Here is a 10575-nt window from a genome sequence, read left to right on the forward strand (position 1 = left end):
TCTAAAAATGACAATAATAGATATTGGCGGACTAGTGCACCCGCGGACTAGTGAGCATTCGCCTGATCACCCCCCAGAATCGAAATCTACGCAAAAAACTGTTGTAGAAAAACTTGATCTTATAAATTCTCCTTTCGGTTCGGATGCCAGACCTGTCTAAGGGAGCCAACTACGATGTCGGAAACAAGGGAGGTAATTTTTAATCCACGCTAATCTACTTCCTGTTCTCGTTCAGAAAAAAGGTCACACACGGCCAGTATCAAAGGTGCAGATTTGAGGACAGTGACATCACAAAATCATCGTGTTTCATAACACTAAACAGGATTTAAATGTCGCCAAGATGAGCGTCGATGAAATTTTAAGAAATTTACCAATTCTAGTTATCCTCGCGGTTTCACATTTCGGTGGGGTAGGTGTGGCATTTTTCATTAGATTCTTTCTTCTACTTCTAGTTAGTTGATACATTATGAATCCAGCTTAGCAATATTATATGATTTATTTAACATATTATATTTTATATTTTTTGTGTAGTCTTAATTGGCGAAGGCTATGGCTATACCTCTGTAACCTGTTGCCTATCATGTAGTGTTGATCAGTTCTAGTTGTCGTAATTCGGTTAGTTCACCTGATTTTTTGTCATTTGTAGACCTGTCCTAGACTACTGTTTACTAAAAAGCGAAAAGTCTTAAAAAGTGACCCTGACAAAATTGGTTATTTCTCAAGGCAAAGGAAGATATTAGTATTTAGAAACTTTTTTTTGATATCTATATATAAGTATATATGATGATCGCATTGATTCATTTTTATATATTTGTCCACTGGAATCAAAATTCAAATATCTTAAATTTTATATGAATATTGAATAATGAATCTAAATGACTATATAACATGCATCATATTACATGTCATGTAGGCCTACTCCAAAACAAATTACTGACACAAAAATTGTTGCCATTGCTGCTCAAGTCTGATGACCCTTTAATATTGTGTAAAATGCCATTAAAATATATTCATAAATAAATCAGTTTTTTGTCAAAATTTGATGCCTGATATTTTTCGAAGATTCGTCAAAAATCAAAAGTATCATAGCTATTTGCCCTGTCTCTGGCTATGTCAAAATGCATTATTATATGTTAAAATCCAATAATTATTGTTACTACATGTATTACAGCAATATTTTTAAAAAAACGACAACTTCAGTGATTTGGGAAATTTCGCATTATCGCAGAACACTCGAAATAGCTGAATGTTATACCCTTTTTTTTAATTGATGGGATGAAACCACCCAAGTTTGGGATGAAACAGTCATGGGATGTCAGATATTCCAGTCACCAGTGTGATTCTGTTTAGTATAGATATCAAGTGACCTTTATTGTTTTATGTCAGTGACAAATACATGATTTTTATGTGATAATACATAAACAATAAAAAGGTCAATTTTAAGCGGTGATGATTAGGCCTAATTGAGTAATTTGTTGTGTTTTTTTGTCTTTGACAAATACAATATGATTTTTATGTGATAAAGCAAAAATAATAGAAAAAATAATTTTAAGGAGTGATGATGGGGGCAATTTTGATGAGGTTTGTTGTGTTTGACAAATACAATATGATGTGATAAAAAAAAATAAAATAAAGGGTAAATGTTAAGGGGTGAATGATAAGGCCTATTTTGATTGGGTTTTTTTGTTTGACTTGTGGTACGGTTATGTACATGTATGTGCGTCTACCTCACCTGCATTGTGTAAATCTTTTTCATTCAAATTTGAAATCTTTTGTTATTCTCTGTTTATATAATTATAATGAAAAAATACTGTATGGCTTATTTTTATTTCACAAAAAAGTTGTCTGTATTGATTAATTCCTTGGTTTTCTTCACTGTATGATTGATCAAGTAGAACATTGTCTTATTTGATAATTATTTCCATGTACAGTAAGAAGTAAAAGTTATTTTATGTACCTGTATTAATACATTGTCTTATTTAATAGTTATTTCAATGGACATTAAGCTTATCTAATCAGTTGAAGTTAAACTTTATTTCATAATAATAATAATAATCTTTATTTGCACTGAAGGCCTTAGGCCTATGGTACATTCAACACATACAAATGTAGCAAAATATAGACAAATTGCAAAACTTTATTTTATGTATTTGTATTAGGGATTTTATGTATTTGTATTAGGGATTTTATGTATTGAGAATTTACCTCTTATATCAAGTACATGTACATTACTGGTATTTAATATGATTACACAAATAGCAGATCAGATGTCTTCTAATTTAGAACTGAGGTCAGCTCTTGTGAGAAGGTGACCATTTATGACCAAGTAGAATTAGAACATGTATATCTAAATTGTGGTCCAAGCCATTCAAAGTCAACTCTGTAATTATATTAGAGAAACATTGTTTCATAAATTATTATCTATTGTCCAGTTAATCCAGTAGACATTAATGTATTAAGGATTATAAAGTTAGGGTTACTAAGAAACAAAGCTAAATGTATAAAAGTCCTGAAAATTGTATATTGAGAGTAAGGCGGTAGTTGACCACAGGCAGGCAAGAGGATAGACTGAAGGGCAGGTCTCTGATAAGTTATTTCTTAGATATTGTTCCTTATTAAGTTACCTAGCCTGTGGATCATTATTGTATATGTATATTATTAGAAGTACATGTACACAAGGAAGAAGGAGTTCGTTCAGTTATTCTATGTTCAATCTTAGACCCCAAACCAGATTGAACATACAACCAATCCCTCATCTACTGTTGGACTTCTAAGCTGGTCCATAAATCTCGGATGAAAACTGTATCAGGATTTCTTGTAAATGTTGGACACATTTTTCATCTTTCGGAAAAGGGGATGGGGGTTAGGGGTGGATGGTTTGCATGTGCGCGCTGTATCATGAGGTCTGTCATTGAGTCAACTGGTGTGGTTTCAATTCCCTGGTTGTATGTGATAAAGACCCGTACACGCCAACGAATTATTGAAATAAAATTGAACCATAAAGGTATGTACAGTGTATGTTAGTCCCAAATTAAACCTCTCTCTCTGTCTCTCATGATTCCTCAGATAGGTGTATGTGTGGGCTCGTACTAGTACCACTCAACCGTTTTATGACAGTGAATAAAACTAATAATCCATGGTGAATACCGAGTAGGCGCGGCATATTATCATCGCAGATTTAACTCTGTGGGCACAGATAAGTAAAAGGAAATTAGACAAGGGGAAGGGGTAGTCTTGTTGTGATGTGAAATCTGCGGTCAACGATATAATGTTTCAAAATTAAAATATACCTTTTTACTTGCAATAGTTGTTAATTTGTGAAGTGATTCTACTGGACTTTGTATTTAGTTGCTCAATATTTTCAGAAAAAAACTTGTGTCTACCATTAGTCGTATTATTGTTTAATACTAATACGTCATAAAACAGGCTGTAAAAGTGTAATGAACAACGGATAGCTTTAATTAGATTGACCAAAAATAGTTCTATTGATCAGGATTAATTATTGATTTACGGTGGCAAGCTCTATTTTTATTTCCTACATTATACAAGTGTTCTAATACATAGGCCTACATACATATATGAAAGAATAATGTCATAGACAGATGGCCCCACCCACCACACCACCATATATTTTTAAGAATGGTGCGTAAATGTAGATTGGCAAAAGTAATTATATGTTGGAAATGTGGGACATGTTATATTCACAGTGTAATGAGTATTTGTTTAAGGGACACTTCAAAATTTTGATTTGTCCCTGGCCTGTCTCTGAAGGAAGTCATATTAGCAATCAGGAAAAAGAATAAGATAGACCTAATTAAGACAATATTCACATATTTACTCACTGTTTTGATGGCAGGTTTTTTTGGGGAGAGGGGGTCATCATTTACGAAAGGTCAGAAATGTTAAGGGGGGGGGGGGATTGTTGTGTTGAAATAATTCTGAGAGTGACATTCTCCTCATGAAACCTGTTGTTCACATTTTAACTTTTTTTTTTTTTTTTTTTCCATAGTCATTACCCCCCACCAATATTCAAAATGTCATAGTGGAAAGAAATCAACATACATGTACTTGTACATGTTTTTTAAAAAAACAAATATTTTTGTCTTTTGTAGTGATAATTTCTGGGGGTTTTCATATGAATCTTTAACAAATTAATGTTAAAAATATTGCTGTCAGAATGTCATGTTTTTTTACTATTGTTACTTTTTTGATGTAAAATTTCTCTTGTTTGCGGGTTTCCCTCATTCTATTTTTAGTGAATGATCCAGCACTTCATGTTTATTAAATCATGTTTATACTACATGTACATGTACATTTATATTATCTTATTAGATTTATAAAGTAATATTTAAATTCAATTGTTATCTAATTCTCTTGTTACATTCAACAACAGATACAGCAATAGATTGAGAATATAACAAATTAACAATGGTATCCATGGATACATGTTAAAGATACATGCAGGACAGTGTACGTATGTATCTATGGATACAAATGTAAATGAGAGGGTATCCATGTAATAGTGAGTTGAAAGAGGAATTATAACTTTCAACAAGAAAATATTTTTAGTTATGATTCAATATTATTCATATTCAAAATAAACACAACCATGTAATTATTGAAAATCCAAGTATTGGCATTTAATGAAAGACAGTTTATAAGTAAGAACCTTCATTGAGCAAATTTTTTTTTTAAAGTAATATCCATATTAGAGGGATTTCAGTGTTCAAACATTTAATTTTTTTACGTTTATTTATACTCATTGAAATTTCTAGTATTTGTTTTAATACATATGTGTCAATGGCTGATAAAAAAAAATAAAAAAATAGGTCACTTTTATCTTAAAGGACAAATTGGGTCTAGGATAAATCCATTCTGCACACAGAGATCCATCAATTTCATACTTCAAGAATAGATCTCTGCCCTAAGTGGCCACCATATCCAGAAATTAATAGTATACTGTTTTGTAATGCGACTCTACTCCATTTCACATGTCATACACACAAAGACTAAATAAACTTCTTTCAGTTTTATTAAATGGGAGCAGAATAAATACTCAACAAAATTCTCGAAGTATACTTAATCGTCAATTTAGTACTTAAAATGTTGGTCAACTAGCTGAGTGTCTGTTCTCAGGTGGGAGCTAACTGTAGAAAGACAGCCTAAGTTTAGTATGGGATAAATCTTGATGAATTTGAACACAATAGAAAATAATACAATTATTCGATTATTAAAACAAGAAAAGAATAGAAAGTTTTCTACTTGGCCTAAACTCCATGAAATAAAATGGGTTTTAATAATATCATACTTTTCTGCATCAACTGGCCTTTGAGAGGAGTTTTGTCAAGACCGCATCGTTTGTGTGTACTCTTTGTCAAATTCCATCTGCCAAGGTTTCTTTTATGAGGACCTTGCAATTGGCTTTTCGCTAGATCCTATCCACACCACCAACAATTGGAAACCATACTGATAAATTAAAGGAACTTTCCCAATTTCTCACCCAAATTCCAATGCCAGGTGTGAAATATGGTGTATCTTTACCTCTTCTTCTGTGAACAGAAATAATGTATGTACTAAAATAATGAATAATCAGTGTTTTAATCTATTTTAAATTGTTTTTGGACCTAAAAGTACCTAAAAGTACCTAAAAAAACAGAACAAGTCGAACTCATGTTGACATGCATACATGTATGAAACCAGCCCTTTTAATTACTTCAGCATTGTCTTCTAGGATATGATTTTGTCATTACAAATGGCACTCAAACCATAACGTCTATAGATAAAATATCTGAGTTGTGTAGTGTTTTAAAAATGTTCATTGTGTCTTAAATATTGGATATTAGGATCCCATATTTTCGTGGTGAGATAACAACAGCAATATTGATTGAAATGGAACAATTCGTGTTTTTAATTTCCAATATTATGTATAATATTGAGTTAGAGGTTTAGCTCCTTTAAGCTCCATTCGTCTTCTAACCTATTTATAATTGTGTATTATGTATAAGTGTAATATTAATATGCTATTGTTGTATGATGATGTAGCAGTCATCTAATAGCTGCTCCAGGATGTATATTTCTGTAGATGAAATCTTATATGACATAAAGAATTTATTTTTAGTTCAGCCAAAACTTCCTCATTTGTAGGGAGCGTAGGCACAATGAATAAAGTTTTGTGTAAAATGCAACCTACTGGTAAACTCAAATCTGAAACTGAATTAGGTCCTACTCTGTCCAAATAATAAATTCCATTACATTTTATACAGGATTCATCTAACATACATGCACAAGATCGTTCACTGAGGATGGATTTTAAAAAAGATTTCTGTATACAATTAGGGAATAAAATCAAAACATTGAAACATATTTTAATTGTTTTTTTTGTATAAGCTTGTTTATAACACCAGTGCATGTGGTTGTCTGAACATAAAAATGGAAAAAATAGATCTGTTTTAACACTGCAGTTTGCCAGCTGTCTTTGAAAAAAAAAAGTTTTTGTACGCATACATGTACATTGAAATGTGGTCGTATACTGTCGTCGTCGTTAAAGGTCATGAGACGAAGAATCCTATTGATTTTCAACAGGTTGTGTCAAGTGGACATTAAACTCTCTCTCTCTCTCTCTCTCTCTCTCTCTCTCTCTCTATCTATAAATTAGCTATAAGTATCGCAGGAGTAGTATGTACATGTACAGGTCTTTTCTTAATCTTTCTGGTTCTATAATTAAACTAATTAGATGTTTTTATATTTGCAGGTTTTATCAGAATATTGTGGAACAACACAGTAAGTATTTACCGAATGGCATGCATGTAAAAGAACCCTTTACAGTTGGAATTTGATATAAGAGTAGGCCATAACACCACTGTCCGAGAAAACTTCCCCTGAAAGTACACTGCTAGGCATATGTCGGTCTTCATTAGCTCAGTCGGAGCAGAACAATAGGACGTTAAACCCCATTTCATTTCATACATGTATAATTGAGCTTTTACAATGTAGATGTATGTGGCCGAGGAAATAGCTCACTTACCATACTAAGTCTTTCAAATTTATTTGGAACGAAAACAGACTATTTGTCAAATGTACAGTTAGTAACAAGACTGTTATGGATTTTAAAAATTATTTTTCAAAGGTGTACATGTATATACAATAACAACCAGTCGTTGTTGTGTGGAGGCTTTGATTCTTTCACTACTTGTCACAATGGTCACCAGTTAATAGTAACATACCCATTTCTATTCTAGACAAGAGATAAGAGTATAAGTGGTGAAAGGGAGGCAATATGAAACTCTTTGTGTCATGGGTTTAGAGTTTTTCCACCCCTTCGCACATCAAAAAATTATGTAATTTTACTACAAAAACTTTCATGTTCAGATTCTCATCTTTATTGCTTCATAACAATATGGCTCTACCAGTGTCACTTTTTTGTACATTGTGAACGCAAAAATTATCATCTGATCTGTATGAAGTTTATATGCATCCTTTAAATTAGTGAAACGAAAAATACTATTTAATTTGAGCAATATCTGTTCATTATGTGTAGAGTTATGGGCCTTGTTTCACTTTGTCAAACCCTGTGAAGGCTCTAGCACAACAGTTATCATCCAATCTGCATGAAATTATTTATGCATTATTTAAATTAGTGAAACGAAGAATCCTATTGAATTTCAGCAATTTATGTTAAATACGTCTAGATGGCCCTTGTTTCACTTTGTTGAACCCTGTGAACGCTCTAACAACAAAAGATATCATCCGATCTGTATAAAATTAATATGCATTATTTGAATAATTTGAACGAAGAGGTCAATTGAATTTCAGCAATTTTTGTCAATTACTTCTGGTCTTATGGCCCTTCTTTCACTTTGTTAAACATTGTGAACGCTCTAATACAAAAGTCATCATCTGATCTGTATGAAATTTATATGCATTATTTAAATGAGAAAAAACGAAAAAGGCTGTTGAATTTTTGTATTTTCTATATTACTTCTAGAATTAAGACCTTTGTTTCCGTTTGTAGCACCTTGTGAACCCTCAAAGGACGCAAATTATAATCTGATCTGTATGAAATTGTCTTGTAAATGCACCCTATTACATGTACCTACAAAAGACGATCTAGCTGCTGTAGGCGTATGTTTCGTTTTTCTTGGCAACCTATCTTTCACTTTGATATCAATATTGCGTTTTTGTGCCCCCTCCGTTTCTTGTTCCTCAATCAAAATCAACATTGACAACTCCCTGAATTCAAGGCTATTGTGATTATAGAATGGGACCCTGACCCACAATATTTATGTTTATTTGTGAAGATCCAATTTCCTGTGACTAATATAATGAAAAGGTTAACCAGGTTTTAGATTAAAAACATCACTATAGCAACTATTAGATGTAGTAATACTATATATATTAATGTGTTTCATTAAAATGTCACTCTCGTCAAGGTGATAGAATTAATAAATCTGGTGGTTATTGGAGTCATTGATGATATGATTATATATATGCCAGATGCTAAAAATAGAATGACATCTGCTGGAATCAATAGTTATTGTAATTAATTAAGATGGTATTGGTGTTAATATAATATACCATTATATTATCTATTTAAAATAACTTATTTATTAGAACTAATAGTTTTCACTGGTATCTGTATCTACACATATACTTCATGAGTTAAATATACCTGGTGTTGTTGGATGGCCGAATAGTTAGCACGTGCACACTGTATCATAAGGTCTGTCATTGAGTCAACTGGCGTGGTTTCAATCCCCAGGTTGTATGTGACAAGGAGGTTGCCTGTCCAACCTCTTAAGTTTTCTCTGGGTCCTCCGGTGTCCTCCCTCTGCTAAAGACCCCTTTTGCGTAATGTTGAAATAAAGTTCAGCCATATGTTAGTCCCAAAATGACCTAGTTTGTGTCAGTGGACATTAAGCCCCATCTCTCTCTCAGGGTTATTTTGTCAATATAATATGGATATATGATATAAGAAAAAAAATAAATTACATTTATTTTCTTGCTGAAAGTAATTCCTCTTTTAAAACTCAGCTACATGTATTGGTTCCCTTAAAGTTTGATGATTTTAGATTTTAAGATGAAGCCAGTGTTAAGATAGGACTGATTGTTTGTGTTTAATTGTCAACACAGCATGACAAAATAAACTAAAATCAAATGTCTCCTTAATCTTGAAATAAAAACTCAACAAATTCCCCCATCACTAATCAAGAAAAACACATAACATTAACCCAATTCCCTACTCTAATTTTCCTAAATCCAAAATCAGATACATAAGTTAAGTGTTGTTCTGTGCAAGTAGAAAAACTCATTTTTGAAAAGTTGATAAATACTATACCATTTCTGAAAATACCCAAAATCATCTGTCACTATATGAACCCTGAGGCTTTAATATGAAACTGTCAGGATTCATTCTGAAATCCATGTAAGCCAAACTAATGACAAGGTCCTAGTCAACCACATATAAAGTTTAATAACTTTATTTTTGATAAGTTATTATACTGTAATGTTAGCTGTCAGGTCATCACTGGTCATGTGATAAACTTTGTTATATTTCAGATGTTATTATCCAGAGAAATGTTGTTCGAACGGAATGACGTGTTGCTATGACAGTGATGCCAGTGATCATTATATAACCTATAAACTACATGTATGGAACATGTGGTACTTCTGGTAAGAAATTGAATATAAAAATACAATATTAAAGCACTGATATGCCAGAATAAAGGTTATAGTGGTGATGATTCTAAGCATGCCAGACTAATTTGTCTTCATTTCTCAGTCTTTATTCATAGCAATTGTTGAACATGGATTCTAATTCTAATTTAAAGAGACCCTCCTGATTTTAACATTCTCAGAAATAAAAGTCTGTGTACATATGGAATTTTGTTTCAAAATTTTAGCTCAAAATATTGAGTCATTTGGATGTGAACGTAAAAAGCTTATCTGAACATGTAACCGTTTTAAGATTTCGGGTCAATTGTTTCATTGGGTGACCTGATAACCTATTTCCATTACTGTAGAGGTCTATAAAGTGCATGACCCACGTGCTGTATTGGATAACGAGAGGGCTTTTAACACAAACTTAAGCAGTTTTATTCTCTAAAATATAATTGAGATTGGCTCTTTAATGTCTGGTATTTGCAATATTCTCGAATGATGTTCCTAATACGCTAACAATAAAAATATTTTTACAGGTTTATAATAATATTTATCATGATGTCATGTTTTGGTGGGTGTGGTTATTATAGAAGAAAACGAATGGCAGCCATGTCACGATTACAGCAAAGACAACGACAGGGGGCGCTACAAACATCTATAGATTTAATGAGTAATAGAGCACGTTATCCTGGTCAACATCAGAGTTATTTAGCGTACACAGGGCCTGGCGTAGAATCGGATATGTCGTACTTACCACCCCCATATTCAGAGGTAATTTATAAAACATCATTTTTATACAACCACATTTTCATGTGGACGTATATTGTTGTCGCCCCTTTCCGTCCACCATTTGTGTGGACACTTGAAATATAGGATTATCTCTCAAAGATCTCAGTTCTGTTTGAAATTGGCATGTAT

At 32.4% G+C, this 10575-nt stretch overlaps 1 long non-coding RNA gene across 1 annotated transcript; it reads left to right on the forward strand.

The window, feature by feature from the left end:
• Positions 1-223: 223 nt before the first annotated feature.
• On the forward strand, positions 224-10333 carry LOC126807928 (uncharacterized). Its single transcript, XR_007674218.2, has 4 exons — positions 224-409; positions 6752-6780; positions 9556-9669; positions 10194-10333. It is a non-coding gene; the product is annotated as an uncharacterized LOC126807928 (long non-coding RNA).
• The last annotated feature ends 242 nt before the right edge of the window (positions 10334-10575 follow it).

The sequence above is a fragment of the Patella vulgata genome, chromosome 9, assembly GCF_932274485.2.
Source record: "Patella vulgata chromosome 9, xgPatVulg1.2, whole genome shotgun sequence".
Taxonomy (NCBI): Eukaryota; Metazoa; Mollusca; class Gastropoda; family Patellidae; genus Patella; species Patella vulgata.